The sequence below is a fragment of the Amblyomma maculatum genome, chromosome 6 (genome assembly GCF_055883805.1).
Source record: "Amblyomma maculatum isolate TAMU_Amacu chromosome 6, ASM5588380v1, whole genome shotgun sequence".
In the NCBI taxonomy this organism is placed as follows: domain Eukaryota; kingdom Metazoa; phylum Arthropoda; class Arachnida; order Ixodida; family Ixodidae; genus Amblyomma; species Amblyomma maculatum.
In genome coordinates, this window is record NC_139349.1 from 38,162,501 (window position 1) to 38,185,045 (window position 22,545).

The window sequence follows — 22,545 nt, forward strand, 5'->3', positions numbered from 1 at the left end:
TTAACACACTTTTTTGTTTGTTTAAACCGAATATGTGATGGGACCTATTTGCCCCGTAGCCCCAGACAGCTCTTCGTGACAAAACAACTCTTTTCGTCCATGGGCCTGGCCGAATCCGAGTTTTTTGCAACGCAGATCAGAACAATCGTTTCACGCATGATCCGGTAAATTTGCTACTGACTAATGACACAAACGTCTCATAGTCTGCTGCCGGTGCCTTTAGATAAGCATTGCTCACAGCGCTTTCTGAAAAAGGAAAGGAAGCAATGAAGCAATATTGCCTGAATGTCTGAAAAGAAAACTTGCGGAAAGTTTTAATTTTCGGCGTAAACGGTCCCTTCCGACATCAACATGCCTAGGAACCGGGAAATTTCGGTTTGTCATATACTTCATTTTTTGCCGGCGTATGTTCTGTGGTTAAAACAGAAAGTAGACGTCCTAGGTATCCGACAGGCAGGAAGACGGCAGAAGGCTTCTAAGGGAAAAAGGTTACTGAGAAGCTTGCGCCCTTAAACAGAAAAGAAGTCGATGGTGCCAATAGCCCCCAATCGGATGCCACAAGTATCGGCCAAGAAAGTGGTCATCGCTGTCGCCGCACTAAATCTAAATAGGGTCGGAAACCTCGACGATAAGGCGCTTAAAGTACCGATAACAATGCGGAATGTCATTAACACTCTGCTTGGGTCCAGAAAAGATTCAGGTTGCTTAGTTAGCACCTTCCTATTGTAGTTTCAGAGCCCGTTGTCGTGCCTCGGTAAAGGTGCGCTCTAGTGGTGATAATTAAAACTGAGCAAAAGGAGGCTATTACTCCAACATTTTGTTTCAAAACTTGAAAGGGCTGTAGCGGAGCTCCAGATTGTTATTTAGGATTGTAAGGATTGACTTTTAAATACTGGTGTTACCAGCACTCGTTAGTAGTGAGCGGTCCGAAACCACTCAAATATAAATATCGTTCTCCCATGCCATGGATAATGTTAGAGGCCACTCAGAGCTTCCCTTCGAGCTTCCATAGCCCAAATGTTTCTCCGAACACTGCTCTGATTGTTACTAGAAGAAGCTCGCCGCATATGCTATACCTGAATAGTCGTTGTTTAATTTGTGGTCACCGTGATTTACAACAAGAATGAAGGTAGGTCGTTTCTTAAACAATGTCGTTAGTCACTTCGCAAAATCGCGTTAGTAACAGTCCCGTCCATGTAGCTATGAGTGCCTGCGAGTTTGATGACAATGTGTCACTGGGGAAACAATTCCTCATTAATGTATAATATTGTCATTAATATCGACAGGAATATTATTGAATTGAAGAATACAGGGTTGACATTGAAGCAGGGCTATCGATTACACTCATGTTCAGCGCGTAAAGACGTTTATGAATGTCATGAATAAGCAGTATGGAACGGAACGTGCACTGGTTCTACACAACTGTATAACGGAGCTCTTGTTATGATGGTGGCAACTAGAAGCTATGCAGAGGTTCAATAGGACCGATTTTCACGGTGCAACCTTATCACTTTCACTGTCATTTCTTGAATTGTGAATTCTGCGGAAGAGTACCTTAAGCCTGGTGGATTACTACAATGCGCGGATCGAAAGGAATCGCCTTTATCATTTACTGATATTTCCAAACTAACTGATTGCTTTCCAATCACGCCATAAAGCTTGTTTCCAGTGTATAGCGCTCGTATAGCGACCACTTTTTTAATCAACTTAGCTTACCAGTTCAGGGTGATCCAGGCAGCTGGGAACAGCGCTCAAGACCTAACAAAACTTTACTTCGGTTTCGCAGGTACGTGCAACGTTTAGTTGCTTCGTTTTTTTGGTATACAGCTCCTGGATTACCCTGCATCTGTCTCTGCAAAATGGATGAGGGAACGAATCTGTTATATGCCCTTGGTGATGCGCGTGCCGAAAAAGTTCTGGTCGAAATGACTACGCGACTAGAAAAAGTGACTGCTTGCATCAGAGCTGATATCAAAACTGTTGCACTTTGATCATAAAACTTCGTTTTCTGAGATACAAAAAGTGAAACAATCCATGGATTGTATGAATGCTGCTTTCAAAAAGTTAAAGGATGATGTACAGAGTGTCTTCCAGGAAATAAATACAATCAAGAAAGAGCAGGCGGAATGCAAAGAGGAGGCCCAAGAACTGCGCAAAGAACGAAAAGAAGTGAGGAAAGAGCTAACAGATCTGAACCAGTACAGTCGAAGAAACAATCGTGAAATAAAAGGGTTCCACTAGGGCCAAAAGAATCGCTGCGCACTACGATGCTAAAGATAGCAGAAACCCTTGAGGAAGAACTTCAAACTGAAGACATTGATGTCATACACCGAGTGCCGATTAAAGAGAAAAACCAGGCAAACATAGTCGTGCGATTCATGTCAATAGAAGTTTGTGATCGCATTATTCTCAAAGCTAAAAAAAAAAAGAGAGGCTGACTACTACTATCTTGGAATTCGAGACGGATAATTCAGTTTATATAAATGAGCATCTGCGCCCAGAATAAAAACTCTTGCTTGGCAAAGCAATCAAGACAAAACGTGAGAAGAACTGGCAATTCGCCTGGGTATCGCAGGGCAAGATATTGACGAGGAAGGCCGAGAAGTCTAAGGTGCTCCTCATAACATGCGAGGAAGGCCTGGCTAAGGTAAACTAAGCGAACATTTAATGTTTTGGTACCATTCTCTACCGCAATGAACTTTTCGATAAGCCAAGTAAATGATGAATTTAACAAGAGATCATAATTTTTTCTTATTCACTGTAATATCCGCAGCGTTCACAAAAACTGGGATTTGTTTTCGGCATTTTTATCTCAACACAGTTAAGTTCGAAGTCATTGCCCTTTCGGAAACATGGTTACGTAAAAATGAACATTTTTCTGTTCCGGGTTATGCCTTCATTTCTAGCTCTAGGGAGACCTCTTCTCGAGGAAAAGGTGTTGCACTGCTGATAAAATCTGACCTTGAATTTAAAATCATTACAAAATTATTTGGTAATAATTCTACTATTGAGCACTTTTTTTGTTAAATTACATTCAAGTGTAACAATTGGAGTATTCTATAGGCCACCAAGTTCTAGTTTGTCGATATTTTCCGACGAGATGGAAAGCGTGTTAACGTCCCTAGATAATAGTAACAACTGTCCGGTGATAATAACAGGTGACTTCAATATTAATGTTAATAATGAAGCAAGCAGATAATGATTATCTGCACTTACTAGACTCCTTTACCTTCAAACACATGATACTGGAAGGCTAGTTCTCAGGATTCGTTCATCCTAACAAATTAATAAAAGAAACTACGCTCCCAGAGAGTATAAAAGATTGTGCATGCAATCTTTCCGATTAAATTTGAAAGACCAAGTGCTGTGTGCGGCCTTCAGTGTTTGATCCTCGTTTTGTTGCAGACTACTTGATGATATTATGGCACACATGCACCCAAGAGTGTTAACTGCTATGGTTGATCTGCTCCTTGTCCACCTAAAACAAAAAGAAAGAAAACTAAAGTATCTACTCAAGAGGAGGTGGAGAGCTTTCATGAAATGGAAGCTAGTCCAAGCTCTTCACTATCAAATACCGCATGCCTACTAAAATATGCTTTTTTTTTAGTTAGGTGAACACGGAGCTGGGAAATGCACTTCTCTTGTCGAACATTTCTCCTTCAGTGTGCACTCGAGAAGAGTACGCCCAGTTTGCAACATTCTGACAGCGCCGATTGAGACACAGGCGAACGATGAAAGACTCTGTCGTGTAAGCTTAGATTACCCGGCGAAACTCTCTCACGAACGAAACAAAATTATGTTGTACGGGCCTTAGAAAGTTAAGCGAGAATTGGGCGGAAACTAAAGACGATGCTTTGAAGCGGCTCTGAAACCAGCGCGTTTTCGCACGCACGCACGCACGCACGCACGCACGCAAGTACGCAAGCACGCGCACACGCACGCACGCACGCACGCACGCACGCACACACACACACACACACACACACACACACACACACACACACACACACACACACACACACACACACACACACACACACACACACACACACACACACACACACACACACACACACACACACACACACACACACACACACACACACACACACACACACACACACACACACACACACACACACACACACACACACACACACACACACACACACACACACACACACACACACACACACACACACACACACACACACACACACACACACACACACACACACACACACACACACACACACACACACACACACACACACACACACACACACACACACACACACACACACACACACGCACACACGCACACGCACACTGTTGGAATAGTATCGAACGATATTTCTCTCGGTTTCGCATAAGTCGGACCGAACCTCATATGAAAATAAAGCAATACTGCAGTCGTCATAAAACATTGCTGCTCGCGTGCCTGTGTGAAAACAACTTCTTGCCACTGTACTTTTTTTAAAACGATATATATATATATATATATATATATATATATATATATATATATATGAGAATTTGTAAAAATGGTGAGGATGTTGTCTTTCATAAATTTTGGTATAATATATATATATATATATATATATATATATATCTTTCATAAATATATATATATATATATATATATATATATATATATATATATATATATATATATGAGAATTTGTAAAAATGGTGAGGATGTTGTCTTTCATAAATTTTGGTGTGCTAAAAGAGAAAACGTTTTCTATAAGGTTTGCCTAATGTGCGCTAACAAAATTGTCTACAAACTATAAGGAATATTTTACATAAATAGGTCAGTTCAACCAAATAACCAGCTGTAACTTTTTTATTGGAGGATGATTATAATTATTGCGATACCCTAAAAAGGCGCAGCCGAGTTTAGTTCGCATGCTGTTATTTCCACGGTGACTGAAGCACTCATGCCAGCTATAGCTTATTGCATTTTCTCTACGAGTTGCATTTCGGAGTAAGTAAAGGAGCACAGATGAAGCAGTTTTACACTATTTAAGACAGACGCAGAACTGGTCAGTGTGATGTGAGTAGACTTTAATTCACCATACATTGGTAGAATACGTTTGATAAAAGGACTTCAAACTGATGCAGCATGTCCAGTTTATTAAGCACTTCAAGCAATTCCCAATTGTTTGGCGCAAAAGTTAACATTGGTATTAATAACCTCAACGTTTATGAGTAGGGCGAATACCTTTTTTATTTTGGTATTTTTTGAGCATCCAGTTTCTCTTTTTCCTTTCACGGCTTCTCAAATAGGTGAAACTATATTGCCTACATAAGAACTGCTGATGTAGTATTTTTTTATATATATCGTGCTTTTTGTGCACACAAAGGAGCTGAACTGTTTTTTGAGAACACTGATTGAAAGCTATACAGGAAGATAATACAAAACGCAAAGTGAATAAGCAATTTAAAAATAAAAGCTCTTAACAATTATAATGCTCAGCCATTTCACAGCATGTTGTTCAAGCAGTTCTGGAGATATCACTTCGCACTTTCAAATAACGCAAGATCACCTATGTTTTTTTTTCTCCAAGTGCGATTTCATCAAAATTTATATTCTCAGCTATTACAATGCTGAACTAAGCCCGGAATTTTCGACTGGCGTCTTGTAAGCAACGGGTAATGCACGCATCAAACATGGCATATACACCTGTACTGTTTTTTTTAATGTCGATCGCTCTGACGCTCTGACGTATCGCTTATATCTTACCGTCTCCAAAACCAGGAAGCAGCAATGTACAATTAATAGCCGTCTCCCATTTAAGCGCTGTATTAAGTGGACGTCAGTTACATCGGGGTGTTGCGGTGAAGAAAATGCAATGAAGGGAAAGAAAAGGGGACTGCATCCCACTTTATCCACTGGCCGTCACGAGCCTCGTAACTCATTAGCATGTAGCGAAAGCGTCCTCACGCTCGCACTCACCGGCTGGGACGATAGTGAAGTTGCAAGGCCTCTGCTGCTGGCCGATCTCGTTAGCGCCCCAGCAGAGCAGGAAGCCGAAGTCGTCTTCGTTGAGCGGTGAGTAGACGGCCGTGCTCCTCGTCAGCGCCTGGCTGTAGCTAGCCAAGTCAAGCCGCTTCCCGCTCGACGAGCTGTTGAAACGCCAGTAGAAGGTAACGTCCGCCGGGTCCGCCTCCAGCTCGCAACGCACCGACACGGACTCGTGGCGAGACAGGCCGTATATATGCTTCTGGTCCGGCTTGCATACGGGTGCATCTGCGAGCACAGAAGCGGGTGCGACGTCTGTTGAGTCGCACGCTTTGCTTTTTTTGTATGGCGCGTGTAGTCTGCCACTGCGGTGTAAACGCTGCGTTTTTGTTCAAACGTAGGTCTAGAGCAAACCCAATTATGAGCTAAAGGAAACGAAGACTTAAACAGTGCATACACTTGTCAGAACTTGTCAAAGCAAGTCAGAAGTGGGCAGAACTTCTTGTGTCCTCCATACTCGCAATCCCATACACGAGAATGCTTACACTGGGAAACAACTGGACGAGCCTCCCTGTACATTCTTTGCAGGCGCTGCAGGCCAGTGTGTTTTCGTCTATAAGGTTTTACCTAGTATACGAAAACGCAAAGTGCAAGGAATGAAATCTTTGGCACGACACGCAGCAACATGACGTATCTTTTGCTCCTTTTTTCCGGATGTTTTTACTTGAACACGCTCTCTTTTCACGTGTGGAAGAAAACGCATATGACCGGTCAACCATGACACCATAGATAGATAGATAATTGGTTCACAGGAAGGGAAAGGCGCAGTAACTGTCACACTTGCTCTGTGGACACCCGAACCGCGCCGTAAGGGAAGGGAGGAAGGTGGGAATGAAAGTGGAAAGAGAGAAAGAGGAGCCGTAGTGGAGGGCTACGGAGTAATTTCGACCACCTGGGGATCTTTAACGTGCGCTACAGTGTACTTCCGCTAGCAGAGACGTCGTTTACGCCCTGTGTACGAGCGCTGTCCAATAAGATGCTTTCACCACGGCTAAGAAAGGCCTCGAAGAAGGGCTCGTTCTAGTTTATGGTAGCTCTGAGCGCTCATTGAAGTACCGTAACTAGTTTTAATTCGAGATAAACCTAGAATGAGTCAGGCACTGGAATAAAGATAACTTTACTGAGGAGAAAGCGAAACCTTTCCGGCACTCTCTCAATTTGACTAGGAAAGTATTCAGTTTTCTCATGTGCAATTTTTATATAATGCACTCATAAATGCGACCCAGGGAATTACCCGACATCCGGTGAACTGGGGCGTTGAAGCCCAGAGAGAGGGCTTCCGTTTAATGCAAGTTATTCTGAGGTTTCTGTAAGTGCTATAAAACTTCGGATGTGACACGTTGGGTCTGCAGCCTATATTTATAAGTACACTCATAATTTAATGGTACGACATACTACATCACTGATGATGTCATCAATTTCAAAGTATGACGTACAACACCGCTGATGACGCCATCATTTATTTCAAGGCACAACATACTGCACCCGTGATGACGTCATCATTAATTTCAAGGTCGGACATTCTACACCAGTGATGATGCCATCAAACTAAAGCGTTACGGACAGACACGATCGAGGTCGCAAGCATGAGCCATTTGAAGGCTTTCGCCTTAATACTAAAGCATTTTTCCGACGCCGGCGGCCGACACAGGCCGCCTTGGACGTCTTGGGTCTTAGGTCTTGGCTCGCAGTATGGCTCGCAGCATGGCTCGCAGCGCTGGAGGCCGGCACAGCCGAGTCGGCAGCATCTCATGAAATGGAAAGAGCCCTCTTACGTCACCATAATGTTCGCGTTCTTCGCGCTTGCATTGGCTGTCATTGGCTGTCCCTATCCGCCAGCCCGTTATACTTAGTGGCACGGGCAGAGGCACATTATTTTTATTTACTTTTGGCCTGCCTCACCTTAGTATATGTCCCTATCCTATCCGCCGGCGCGTTTACCACGCAAGGCCCGTCGTTGAGATCACGCGGAGCGATCTTCGTCAAAGTGCGAGCCACTGGGTGAACTACGTGCAGCTGTTGTAGCATTTTCATTGACCACCGCAGAGTGATGAGGTTTATCCTCTTATCCTCGTGAAAGGAATGAGCACGGGCATATTTTTATTGCCGCGGGCTTAGTTTGCGGTTTTATTGGCTGTGACCAGTGGCTGTGATAACACTTTTTATACATGAAACCCCAATAAACAAAGTAAAAGTGTGATTGATGTTTTACAATAATCACTTGAGTGCGCCTTTAAACTGTTGAGCAATTGAACACGGTTATTCAGTTACTTAAGGTGAATATAAAAAACATAACCGCAATAACTTTAAGTTGTAGTGCCAACGTATGCTTTCGTTTTCATTCACGTCCGAAAAGCCTTTCAATTTTAAAAGCTTGGCTCATTTGCGTAAGAAAATCTGCATATAGTAAACTGACGTTCTTTTTCTAGGATCTTAAACATTACTTTATTTTTCTGCTGATGAATTTTTAGGTTAGGCGTTTCTTCTCTCTCTAGCTCGTGGTGTAATCACACCGGGGTTTATTTATTTATTCAACATACTGAACGGCCCCAATCAGGAGTTCGTGAGCAAGTTTATACAACAGTGCCCAAATCTCATTTTATTAAGGTAGTGCGTGGTTGGGTATGGTCACCGAGATGAGGCCCCACACCAGGCCTGATTAAGCAATCGTACAGGGATTTTGGGATTAGAACTGCGGTGCTCTTGCAATGCTCCCTTTTTAGCATTTAAGGCGCAGCTCAAAATCACGGCAGTGCCGCATTTATGCAAATGCTCGTTATATGAGGGAGCTACACAACGTTATGTACTACTAGCCACTTCACTTAATATTTCATAACTTGGTAGTTGGTCATAGAGAAAAGAAGAGCAAAAAAAAAAAAGAAAACAAAAGAAAACCCAGTCGGAAAAAACTACAGAAAATTTTCTGATGTTGCGACAGAATTTCTGTGCGCTTTTTGACGGGAAACATGTTGTGACAACAGAACATTCTGTCGTAACATCAGATATTTCTGTAGTTACAACAGAAAAGTGCTACAGAACTACAGACAACAAAAATATACTACAGAAACACTACAGAACTACAGAAAAGTACTACAGAACTACAGAAAGGTCTGATGATTACGACAGAACTGCAATATATTGTAGCGTGTGCAACAGCAGCCGCTAGGCGGCTGCTCATCGAGAGTCTCGTGCACGGACTCGAAGAAGTGCCCCGTGGCGTTCGAGAAGAAGCTGAAGTTAGCTGCCGTCTCTCGGTGCTCCGACCCTGCTCCTCTGCGCCTGCTAGCTCAATCCCTCATTAAAACCCAACCTTCTGATTACGGGCCTAAACGGCTACGTGACACTGGTGGAGGTGAGGCCTTGAACTACATGTCTCGGGCCTCTCGCAGCCGCTCATCGAGTCCCAACCGGCTTCCGCTCGTATCTACACCCGTTCATCGCTGCAGCCATCGCCTCCGGGGTCTGGCGCCGGAATTCGCTCCTCTACCTGAACCGACGCCAGCTGTCCAGCAGTTAGAGACTTAGCCCAAGCAAGTCAGCATCAGTTGCTGCTTCAGCAGCCTCGTACGCCCCCCAGTTTCCATGGCGGTACTGGGAAAGATGTCGACGACTGGATCGACCAGTTCGAGCGAGTGGCGCAATTTAATCAGTGGAACCCGGCTCAGAAGCTGCGCAATGTGTATTTCGCGCTTGAAGACTGTGCTAAAACGTGGTATGAGAATAGGGAGGCCAGTCTCCAAAACTGGGATTCCTTTCGCCAGCAGCTGCGGGAAACCTTTGCCAACCACTACCGCCATGATCGCGCACGCCGCCTTCTAGAAGCTCGTGTGCAACTACCTAACGAAAGTGTGGCCATGTTCGCCGAGGACGTGACGCGTCTTTGCCGACGGGCTGATCCCGACATGACGGAATCAGCGAAGTTGCGCCACCTGATGCAGGGCGTAAAAGAATCCCTCTTCGCTGGTCTGGTTCAGAGTCCACCTCAAACAGTCGCGGACTTCATCAATGAAGCTACCCTCATTGAGCGAGCCCTGCAGCAAAGATACCGGCGCATGGAGTCTGCCTGTGGTCAGCCCTTCAGCAGTGTGGCCACATTGAACAGGTCCACTGACGATCACTGTCTGCGTGAGCTGATCCGCGAGGTAGTTCGCGAGGAGCTCCTCAAGTTCAATCTTGGATCGCCTAACCCGACTGCCGTGACTGTCACCGAAGCCGTGCGGGGAGAAATACGTCAGACATTGTCACCGCCTGAGTCACCGTCGGAGCCACGTTCTATGAACTACGCAGCGGCTCTTCGTCGGCCTGCAGTGCGTCCTGCGCAACAGCTTCGTTTCGAAGCACAGCCGCCGCCAACTTTGCAGCCACCGTTCTACCAACCGTCCTACCAGCCGCCATCCCAGCAGAGCCCCGTCATGCAGCAACCGGTTCGGAAGGCAGACGTCTGGCGCACTCCTCGCCAACGGCCGCTGTGCTACCACTGCGGAGAACCCGGCCACTTGTACCGTCGTTGTCCATACCTGGAACTCGGTATTCGGGGTTTTGCTCGTGATTCCCCGCGTCCCCGGGTCGGCGAACGCCCTCCAGAAATCGAAGAATATCTGGCAACCCGTGCAACCTCTTCGAGCGACAGTACACAGTCTTCTCCCGTGCGCTACTCGTCACCCGGCCGCCGTGAGTTAAATCATGTGCCGAGGCGCCGGTCACCAAGCCCACACCGGGGAAACTGAAGGCGGCGACCTCAGGGGGCAGGTTGCTGACGAACGGAATCGATGTCCCGAAGACCCTCCCGTGACGACTCAGCCCGATGCTGTGACTACGATGCCTCCGCCGCCCCATGAACCCGAAACTCCCAGTCAACCTCAAGCCGATCACGTTGTTAGCGCCGACCTTTCCGTTCTCGTCGACGGACACCCAGTAACCGCTTTGGTAGATACCGGAGCAGACTTTTCAATAATAAGCAAGAATTTCGCAGATCGGCTCTCCAAGGTTAAAACTGAATGGCTGGGGCCGCAAATTCGTACTGCTGGCGGTCACTTTATGACGCCGATCGGACGATGCACTGCCCGAGTAACCATCGCCGATTCAGCCTTTGTAGCCGTTTTTGTTATCCTGCCGCACTGCTGCAAGGACCTCATACTCGGCATGGACTTTTTACGTGAGCATGAGGCCATTATTAATGTTCCTCGCCGTACTGTCACGTTTTCGACGCCTGCAACGACGACCGCTGACTCCGAACGACGCCACGCACCTTTACGCATCGTTGACGCGGATGTATCTATGCCGCCACGTTCGTCTGCTCTCGTCACAGTCAGAACACAGAACTCGTTGCCGAACAGAACACAGAGCTTCTGTTACATCATGGAGTCTGTGTTGCACGCGGTATAGTTCATCTGACTAATGGTCTACCTCACGTGCTGATTACGAACTTCGGGAACGAACGGCAACGCATCGCTAAAGGCACCACGGTAGCCTACTTTGAAGGTGTCGCAGAAGCAGCCCACGACTGCTTTGTTCTTGAGACCAACACGTCTGCCAGCCAAACGCCCAACTTCGACCCTGATGTGAATCCCACTCTATCACCGGCAGAGAAGGACAGACTCGTCGGGCTACTCTTTCAGTTTCAAGACTGCTTCTCATCCGCCTCCGCAGTTAAACAGACGCCCTTGACCAAGCACCGCATAATAACCGACGACCGCACCCGACCGGTCCGACAGAACCCTTACCGAGTGTCACCGCGGGAACGCGAAGTCATTGCTCAACAGGTAGACGAGATGGTAAATGACGGTGTCATACAACCATCGAGGAGTTCCTGGGCTTCGCCTGTTCTCGTTAAGAAAGACGGAAGTTTAAGGTTCTGTGTGGACTACTGTAAGCTCAATCAAGTCACAAAAAAAGACGTCTACCCGCTGCCACGCATTGATGACTCATTAGACCGGTTGCGCCACGCGCGCTACTTTTCATCGCTTGATCTTAAGAGCGGTTACTGGCAGATCGAAGTCGATGAACGTGATCGCGAGAAGACAGACTTTATGAATTCAAAGTCCTACCTTTCGGATTGTGCTCCGCTCCAGCGACATTCCAGCGAATGATGGACGCAGTTCTATCTGGTCTTAAATGGCAGATGTGTCTAGCCTACTTGGGCGACGTTGTTGTGTTTTCACCAACGTTCGAGGAACACCTCCAACGTCTCTCCGCTGTGCTACGGGCTATCAGATCTGCCGGCCTCACGTTAAAACCACAAAAGTGTCACTTTGGCTATGAAGAGCTCCTGTTCTTGGGCCACGTCGTCAGCCATCGAGGAGTTCGTCCCGATCCCGCTAAAACAACAGCCATCACCAAATTCCCTACTCCATGTAACAAGAAGACAGTTCGCCGTTTCTTGGGCCTCTGCGCCTATTACCGCAGGTTTTTTTGAAAACTTTTCGCGCATTGCCGCTCCGTTGACACGTCTCACCCGGGATGATGTCACCTTCACCTGGACGGACGAAGAGCAAAAGGCATTTGACGAGTTACGGCACCGCTTGCAGACAACACCTGTGCTTGCCCATTTCGATGCGAATGCCGAGACTCTGGTCCACACAGATGCCAGCAACGTGGGTCTAGACGGTGCCGAGCGAGTTATCGCATACGCCAGCCGGACTTTGTCCCGTGCCTAATCGAACTATTCCACCACCGAAAAAGAATGTCTGGCTGTTGTATGGGCGGTGATGAAATTTCGACCCTATCTTTATGGCCGGCACTTTCGGGTTGTGAGTGACCATCACTCTTTGTGCTGGTTAACGAACTTGCGAGACCCCTCCGAACGCCTTGCATGATGGAGTTTACGGCTACAGGAGTTCGACATGACCATCGTGTATAAGTCTGGACGTCATAACAACGACGCCGACTGCTTGTCCCGTTCACCTGTCGAGGCTGCGCGGGAAGACGAAGAACCAGACTTCCCCCTTATCGCAGCCGTCGACGCGCTCACTGTTTCGCAGCAGCAACGTGACGACCCGGCTCTGGCACCACTTATCAATTTTCTGGAAGCGCGCTCTACAGAAGTTCTTCGTCTCTTCGCAAGAACGCATTCATCGTTTTGCATGCGAAACAATGTTTTATACAAGATCAACTTCGCTCCGACGGGAAGAGATTACCTCCTCGTCGTACCAGAGTCTCTTCGCGAAGAAATCTTAGACATGTCATGACGAGCCCACCGCGGGTCACTTGGGGTATGCTCGAACTCTGGCCCGAATTAAAAAGAGTTATTACTGGCCAAACCTTGCGGCCGCAGTACGACATTACGTGAGGACATGCCATGATTGCCAGCGACGGAAAACACCGCCTGTGAAACCGGCCGGTTTACTGCATCCTGTTCAAGTGCCAAGATACCCATTCGAACAAGTTGGCATGGATCTGTTAGGTCCTTTTCCAATTTCTGATTCGGGCAACAGGTGCATAGTTGTCGCAACAGATTACCTCACGCGTTACGCTGAAACGAAGGCTCTCCAGCGCGGTACAGCAATCGAGGCAGCGAAATTTTTCATCGAACGCATCGTCCTGAGGCACGGCGCCCCGATAGTTATAATAACGGACCGAGGCACTGCTTTCACTGCCAAGCTACTGGAATCTGTCATGCAACTAAGCGGCACTACCCATCGCAGGTCAACCTCCTACCATCCACAAACTAATGGCTTAACAGAACGTCTGAACAAAACTCTCGCCGACATGATGTCCATGTACGTGGATGTTGAACATCGGTCGTGGGATAACGTCCTGCCGTACGTCACGTTTGCGTACAACACGGCGCAGCAGGAAACAACGCAAATGACGCCGTTCTCCTTATTGTATGGCCGCGAAGTTTCAACAATGCTCGAAGCCATGTTGCCCCACGACGGCCGTGACCTCGAAGTTGGCGCCGAGGAGTTCACTCAACGCGCAGAGGAAGCGCGACAGCTGGCGAGGGCACGCATCCGGAACCAGCAAGGTCGAGACGCCCAGCGTTACGATCACCGCCACCGTGTAGTGACTTTCGAACCGGGCGATAGAGTGTGGCTTTGGACTCCGATTCGACGTCGGGGACTACCCGAAAAACTTCTGAAGCAGTACTTTGGCCCATACAAAGTGCTCCGTCAGCTGAGCGACGTCACGTACGAGGTGCTTCATGAACGGCTTTTCTTCTACTCGTCGCCAGCAGAAATCCGAGGTTGTCCATGTCGTGCGCATGAAGCCGTACTTTTCGCGAGGAAATTAGCGCATCGCCTACCGCACGTTTCTTGCTTTATTTTTTTTATCTCTGCTTTCGAATTCATCAAGTTGACATTTATTTTTTTTTCTAGAGATTGGGGCAATGTAGCGTGTGAAACAGCAACCGCTAGGCGGCTGCTCATCGAGAGTCTCGTGCACGGACTCGAAGAAGTGCCCCGTGTCGTTCGAGAAGAAGCTGAAGTTAGCTGTCGTCTCTCGGTGCTCCGACCCTGCTCTTCTGCGCCTGCTAGCTCAACCCCTCATTAAAACCCAACCTTCTGGTTACGGGCCTAAACGGCTACGTGACAATATTTTGTCGTATTTTTGACACAGTTCTGTAGTTTTTTTCGGCTGGGAAGGCATGAACAAACTCCTCGCGCCAGCTAAAGCCACCTAAAAATAACTGAAAAACGAGCTAAGGGCTTTTTCTTTGCGTCTACTGCGCTGAAACATCTGAGCTGATTTACTATCCAGTTCCCAGAAAGCCGGCACTTACAAAACGCAGAGTGTCCCCCGTATACAGCTAGCAGAGACAAAAACTTGGACGGTGCTTTTTCCAGTTTACAGTGATGGGAATGACGATTTATTACTTGTAGAGAGGCGCTGCTTGGTCGTTCGCCCAAGAGCTGGTTTTCATTTTATAGCCGCTAAAAGTGCAGGTTCCTGAGGCCAGCGATGGTCATGTTTCCTCTTTTATATACAGTCCGACGATAGTGGAGCTTCGCCACTCTAATTTCTTTGCTAGTTTTGTCGTCCACGTTCGCGCACATTGGCAAGAGTATTTGAAAAGGATGCTTTCCTGCTTAATGAAGGTGCTTCTTGTGCGGTTTATGACTGAAAGTAACGGTCGTCGTTCACCGTTAAAAAGAAGAAAAGAAAACTGAAGTGAATGTTAAAGATATGCCCAAGTGACCACTATTATTGTTGTGATCACGAATAATTAAACAAAAATGATGATGGCTCTATATGCGCCCATTGCGTGTATTTGTACTGTGCCTTAGTTTACAGCCTACGTATAGAGCGCGCTTGTTTAGTTATCTGACTACTAGCTCAAATTCGCGTCTGTCGGAAGAGTTGCACGGTATGACACTGAACGTTCTGTTTATAATGTCCTGCAGCGGGGCATCAGATATAAGGCAGTAGGCTATGGACAGCCCGAGAGAGATTTCGGCCTCATCTAATTTTTGATGCCCTCAGATGCACACACTGGGTTTCCATCTCATGGCTTTGGCCTGAGCAGCCACACTTCAAAGATACTGCGTCACTGCAGTGTGTCTCAAGATGGTTGTGAAAGGAAGGAAGCATCAGCGCTGTTTTTGCAATAAATTTGGCTTATGCTTCCCAGTGCAGATATTCTCTCGTTTTCATTCTTTCTGTTCACTCATGCGTTCAGGTCACTGAAAACAGATCCCTTGGCATTCTTAAACGTCACTTATGAAGCCCCTAATTTTTGTTTCTAAGAACCATGCCGTCCTCGGCGTCTGCATAAAGAATGGGAAAAAAAAGTAGTAGCTACATATTGGGCACATCTGGCACGCTTTGGCTTTGCACTACAGTGATGCATGTTCTCGTCGTCTACATGTTCACGGGAAGAAGCTATCCAATCGTATGGTGTACACGCTTATCGTGAGTAGGTGTAACTATACAAATGCATTTCCATCTACATCACTCACGGATTACTGTTGTGTGTTTAGACTTGCGTGTTGAACCCACGAATTGTAAAAACCGCAAGCGGGGTCTTACTGATAAGGCATTGGGGTGAGAAGGTGATCGCCATGTTGATTCCGTCTACTTTCTTGTTCCGCGTATGGAAATATTGGACTCGTTAAACAAGGACTGGTGAATTCCTGTTAAGAAGAACCCTATGGCACAAGCTCTTCATAGCCGAGCGCATATTTTGAAGTTAGCGCCATTACTTGCTCTGTTCAAAAACGGTTTGCGTAACAGAGGACCCTATGGTAGCGCTCCGGTTTAAAAATGACCAGACACGATTAAAAAAAAAAATCACCACCACGCGGAAACATGTCTTGCATGCTGTGTATGCAACTTACGCAGTGTGACACAATTTCACTTCTTTGTTGCGACCAGCTTGTGCTGTTATTAATGGCTGAAGTTGCCCCACCATGTGGAGCGGTTCTAGAAACAAGTGTCGTTCAATGGCGCGTGGTTACTTACTAACGCTGGTAAGAATCGCACGAAACAGATGTTACTGCACATTGTAACCACATTCGTTCGTGTAGGTCATTGTAACAGTAGCGTCGAAACAAAGCATTGGTACAAAGCAGCTGCTGCTTATCAAGATAACGGGAACTAGTAGGCCTAATATGATGACACGCAAATGTATCAATCAGCGGCTCACATATGAAGGAAGTGTACTTATGTAACCCTACAAAGTGGCGAGTCAATCAATTTTAATGCTAGTGCCATGTTCTGTTTATTTAATTATTTATACATACTGCATCATCTTTATGGCCCTGTTGCTGAAGTGGGTTAAACAAATATACTGTAAATTTAATACAAGAACAAGTAAGCAATAAAAGCTAAATTGACACGAAGTAAGGGAGAAGACAAATATCTAACAAGAATATCATAATAGCAACGCAGGGATACTGTACCAAAAACGTGAATGCATTAATATACTATAACACCAGTTGTGTAATCTGTGTAGTTGTGTAGTGCTGTGTTATTTCTTGTTCATTTCAGCCTACTGCTTGGTATTAAGCGCGCACATACCTCGTTTCTTCAGCACATGTAAAATTGCTTAGGTCATATAACTACTGTATAAAAAAAAGGGGAAAAAAAGGGAAAAATGGCGACCTGAATGACTTTTTTTTTCTTTTCCTCCTCTCTGGTCCTTAAGTGCAATTGTTACTTATGTGGCTGTTATAACCAACTTTGGTCATGTGACTCCTCCCCCCCCCCCCCTATGTAATGCCTGAAATGACCTTAAGGGTATATAAATAACTAAATAAATAAATAAACACCAACAAATTACATAAAATCAGGTGGAGTTAATTTATACCATATAACAGAAAACTGTTTAATGGCAGCAGCCTAATTGCTCCAGGGATTAGGTTCCGGTATTCAGTAGTGCTAGTTCTGAAGCCATTTGTAAACGTATTACAAAAGTCTTAGGGAATCTGAAGCCCTCCTTGATACGGAAGGCAGAAATACAGCCCTGTGTCTTCCTATTCAAATAATTTTATACTCGGAAAGTCTTTTCATATGAATGGGTGAAGATATATTCGGAGGAGGATCTGAGCACTATTCTCGTTCTCTGGCTCTTTTTGGAGCATTTCGTATACAAAAAGAAAAGCGAGTATATTTGCGCCGCATACGCTCAGTGAGACAATGACGATGCTTAGAAGCGGTGATCCGTGCTTGTTAAATTCCGAGTCGGTACAGATTTTTCCTATGTCCTCTCTCGCAAATATCCTGTCGTGGCTTCGGCGTCAGCTGTAGATTCGCCGAGCTGTTTTGTGCAACACCGCGTGTAGGGCTCGTTCAGTCGAAAAGCCGTCGGCGTACTCTAGTTTGAGAAGAATGTTCAAGGAGGAGTCGGAAACATCTTGAAAAAATCTTGTTGCGCCGAGAACGGCAGGCGCCGGAACTGCATCTAGACCTGATAGTTCGATGAGAAAACATGGTGTCTACGCGTTCTAAGTTTGAAAGCGGTTTTCGCCGTCCAAACTGCGCGTCTACGTCGAAATTTCAACGAGGAAGCTCCGCAAAGGGCCATATGCTGCCATGACGTCTTACCTTTAGAGCAGAGCTTAAATGTCTCCCTTATCTTCTAACTGTAGTCCATTTACACTTAAAGACATATCCTAACAGCAAAATATGGCTCATCGTTCCCGAATGTCAGACAGCGATGGTGACTCACACTTGATGCGCAGCATGAACACGTTGCTGGCGCCTTGGCCCTCCCTGTTGATGGCGATGCACTTGTACCGGCCACGACGAAGTCGGTGCACCTTCTGCAGCACCAGCGAGTGGCTGCTCACGATGACGCCGGCGCTGGTGTTGGTGGTGACCTCGCTATCCTGGAAGAGCCACGTCACCTCGCTGGCTGGAGGGTTGGCGTCCACCTGGCAGTCGAGGTACACGTCACGTCCCTCTCGAATGTCGTCCTCCCGCAGGTTCTGGCCTAATCGCAGCGAGACCAGGGGTTTATCTGCGGACCGCAAAATTATGTAATGTGATAGACTCGAGACCGACAGTAGTACCACGATCTAGCTTTGGCTGTCTTGTCAATTTGGGAACGAATGAGGCGGGTGGAGAAGTTCATCACTAGTTTGCTTATTTGCTCTCACTCACTCACTCACTCACTCACTCACTCACTCACTCACTCACTCACTCACTCACTCACTCACTCACTCACTCACTCACTCACTCACTCACTCACTCACTCACTCACTCACTCACTCACTCACTCACTCACTCACTCACTCACTCACTCACTCACTCACTCACTCACTCACTCACTCACTCACTCACTCACTCACTCACTCACTCACTCACTCACTCACGTGTTGCTTTTAACTACATTGCAAACATCCTCATCACCACTCCTATATTAGTGATGCCTAAAATGCCTAAGCCTGCGACGTTAACACCTGAGAGCGTCCGAGCAAAAAAAACACAAAATTTCATAGGAATTGAGGCGAAATATCAACCTACATTTCGCTTCTACAATAATCGCCTACCCTTTCTGACGTTCATTAGTATTCCGACGCCACTTTGAGTTCCCTTGTTGGTGCCCATGGCAGTGCTTGGCCAGCTCTTCACTCACAACACTACGGGCCAGTGAATCGAGATCGTCGTGGACAGTGTAGTCAACGCTGGCCACTATTGAAACACTGAAAAGGCATCAAAGTTCGGGTGAAATAAATGAGCCGCATGCTTGAAACTTCAAACGTGTGGCAGTAGTGAATAATATCTGAGGTACTGGCGAGGGTTTCCTTCGTAATCAGGAAAGGGTACTTTCGCGATCACCTTTAAAAGATGGCCAACCTTGTCTTTTTCGGACGTGCGTCGATTAAAAGTGGGGCAGAGTTTGAGAATTTCTTTGAGGTAACTCATCCAGGTCTCTCCAGGCAATTGCAAGTGTTCGTTGGGAGAGAGCCTGTCCTACCTTGCGCCGCTTAGGTGCGGAGTCTCCAAAACAGTTCGCTATCCCTTCACCAAATTCATCTTACGTAGAGAGCTTGTCTTCGGGGATCTCGAACTGCCGGTCAGAAAGGCGACCACGTTTGCGAGTGTCATGGCTGTGTCTTATAGCGATTATATTTGCTAACACGTTTGTAGCGCGTCAGCCAGTCTTCTACGTCCTCATCAGCGAGACCACAGAAAATGTTCTGGGCTCACTCTGATGCGGCCAGGAACTGAATGGTACTTGATGCTCGTGGCCCGAGTTGGATTCCTCGTGGCCTGAGTTCCATTTGTACACGAAGAGTGACCTCCGTTATGGCTCGTCATGACTGTTAGGTCAGGTGACACCCCTGTCGCTGCAAACACATGCGTTATAGCTTCGAACCTAGATTCAATTATGCTTCATTAGAAGCGTGACGATTCATGCCATATGAAACGCTTCTTGTGATGATATTTGTAAACATGTACTCGCAATAGAACAGAGCCGACCATTGGCGGCAGCCATTATAGAGGGCAGGGCTACGAGGGCAAGTTCTTCGTGCCGATTGGTTTACGCTCACCGGATGCGGCAAAGCGGCGGCCGCCGGGAGAAAGTCGTCACCGACCATCATTGTTTGTGCTGGCTGGCAAATCTGCGAGACCCATCTGGACGACTTGCACGCTGGAGTTTACGTCTTCAGGAGTTTGACATAACCATTGTTTACAAGTCCGGCCGCAAACACGAAGACGCCGACACGCTGTCACGAGCACCCGTTGACACTGGCGATACTACAGCCGATTACGATAGCGGTTTTCTAGGAGCCCTCAGCGCATCTGAGCTCAGGGATCGACAAAGAGCTGATCCAGACATCCTTCCACTCATCGATTATCTGGAAGGGCGTGATACGATTCTGCCTCGACACCTATCTCGGCACCTTGGTTCCTTCTGCATACGGCAAGGCGTATTGTATAAAAGAAACTCCCAGAGCCAAGACAGAACTTACCTTCTGGTAGTGCCATGCGAGCTCCGTGAGGATATTCTCCTTGCTTGCCATGATGAACCAACGTCTGGTCATTTGGGTTACTCACGGACGCTTGCTCGCGTCCGCAACATGTATTACTGGCCAGGACTTTCCGCAGCAGTGAAACGCTATGTACGAAGCTGTCGCGAATGCCAGCGCCGTAAAACACCGCCCCAGAAGCCTGCCGGATTTCTCAAGCCCGTTAAAGTACCCCGCATTCCGTTCGACCAAATTGGAATGGATCTCCTTGGCCCTTTCCCTTTGTCGCAGGCCGGAAACAAATGGATAGTAGTCGCTACTGACTACCTGACTCGATACGCTGAGACAAAGGCAATCCCTCATGCCACAGCTTCCGAAGTAGCAGAGTTTTTCATGCACAACATAGTCTTGCGGCATGGCGCCCCTTCCTACGTCATTACCGACAGAGGGACAGCTTTCACATCACAGCTGATCGACCGCATATTTGAGCTGAGTTGCACGACCCATCGCAAAACCACAGCGTACCATCCACAAAGCAATGGCCTTACAGAAAGATTGAATAAGACGATTGCAGACATGTTGGCAATGTACGTCGATGTGCAGCACAAGACCTGGGACGAGGTGCTGCCGTACGTTACATTTGCGTATAATACAGCCTTACAAGAGACAACGCGCTTCACACCATTTCGACTTGTTTACGGACGCGAAGTTCAGAGCATGCTCGATTCCATGCTCCCGTGCCCAGATGATGACCAGCTATCCTCAGATGCCCAGCAATATGCCATCCGCGCTGAGGAAGCCCGCCAGCTCGCCCGTGTGCACATTGGGCAGCAGCAGACCACTGACGCGCACCGTTACAACCTCCGGCACCGCCAGGTTGACTACAAGCCTGGAGATCAAGTCTGGGTATGGACACCAGTTCGCCGTCCAGGCTTGTCAGAGAAACTCCTTTCCCGCTACTTCGGGCCGTACAAAGTGTTGCGCCGTGTGAGTGACCTTAGTTATGAAGTTATCCCAGACGGTGCCACACAACCAAAACGTCGAAAGCACAGCTCGGACATTGTGCACATTGTGCGGCTGAAGCCGTACTACCACAGATAGCGTATGGCCACCCGCTGTGACCACTCTCTTGCTTTTCACACCATTTTTACCGGCCCTTCTCATTTTTTTCCGGAGGGAGGGGGTAATGCCACCTAGCGTTGCCAGGTGGCGCATGACTGAGGTGGAAAAGGAGGACGAAGTTGAAGAGGACGACAAAGTGTCGCTTACACGTTTGCGTCTGTGCTGCTGTGTTCTTGTGTCTGGGCTACCCCCTGCTATCATTGGTATCCTTAGTCACCGTGTACGTGACAATATCTGGCTATGCTAGATCGGGTGCAAACATCACTTTTTCGAGCCGCGCAAGCGGCGGACATGTCGCCGGTCGAAGTTCTTAAGTTATGCCAAGGTTTGTCGCTCCTTGGAGGACGGCATTCAGCCTTTATACTTTACTTGAACCTAAAGTGGCATGACATTTGTCATGAAATTGAACCACACAGTAGTTTTTTATAAAGGGTGGTTCTCACCGATAATCGTATGGTACAGAATTTTATTGCCCTGCACTCATATGTGACGCAGCAGGCCGGCGAAAAACTTTCCAAAAATATGCAGAAGGCATAATCTGGTTTCCTGTGGAGTTGGAAAAACCCCCCAAAAAAAGGCCGCTTCGAAATAATGGCTACATCGTGCTAAAACCTAAGACAAAAAAGACCATGCCTCACAAGAACACATGCGGCATATAATCAGGAGCACAGAAGGGCCCTGTGATTGGAAAATGTTGGGGACTTGCTCCAGGACATTTTAATTGGCCACGCTATAGAAGGCGTAGATAAAGGGATTGTGGGGACAACATCGGAGCATCGAGTTGGACGAAGGAAGGAGCCACTGATCCCCGAAGAGGTGTATATAAGGTGCGCGCTACCTTCGAATGAATATGTAAATGGGCGCTGCTTGGTCTCAGTGCATCTAAGTACCACGACATATACGGTGCGATATCAGCTTTGCGCTTAATCTAAGACAGCGGAGAAGAGCACTAACTCGTGTTAATCCAAGCACTTTTCAGTTTCTGTCATTGCATTCCTGAAAATGCAGATTGCTTCGTACTTAGCGCACAACTATCAGTCT

General features: G+C 47.0%; 1 pseudogene; it reads right to left on the reverse strand.

Moving 5' to 3' along the window:
- Positions 1-22,545, reverse strand: part of LOC146185566 (protein turtle-like) — a 152,043-nt pseudogene that overhangs the window by 17,621 nt on the left and 111,877 nt on the right.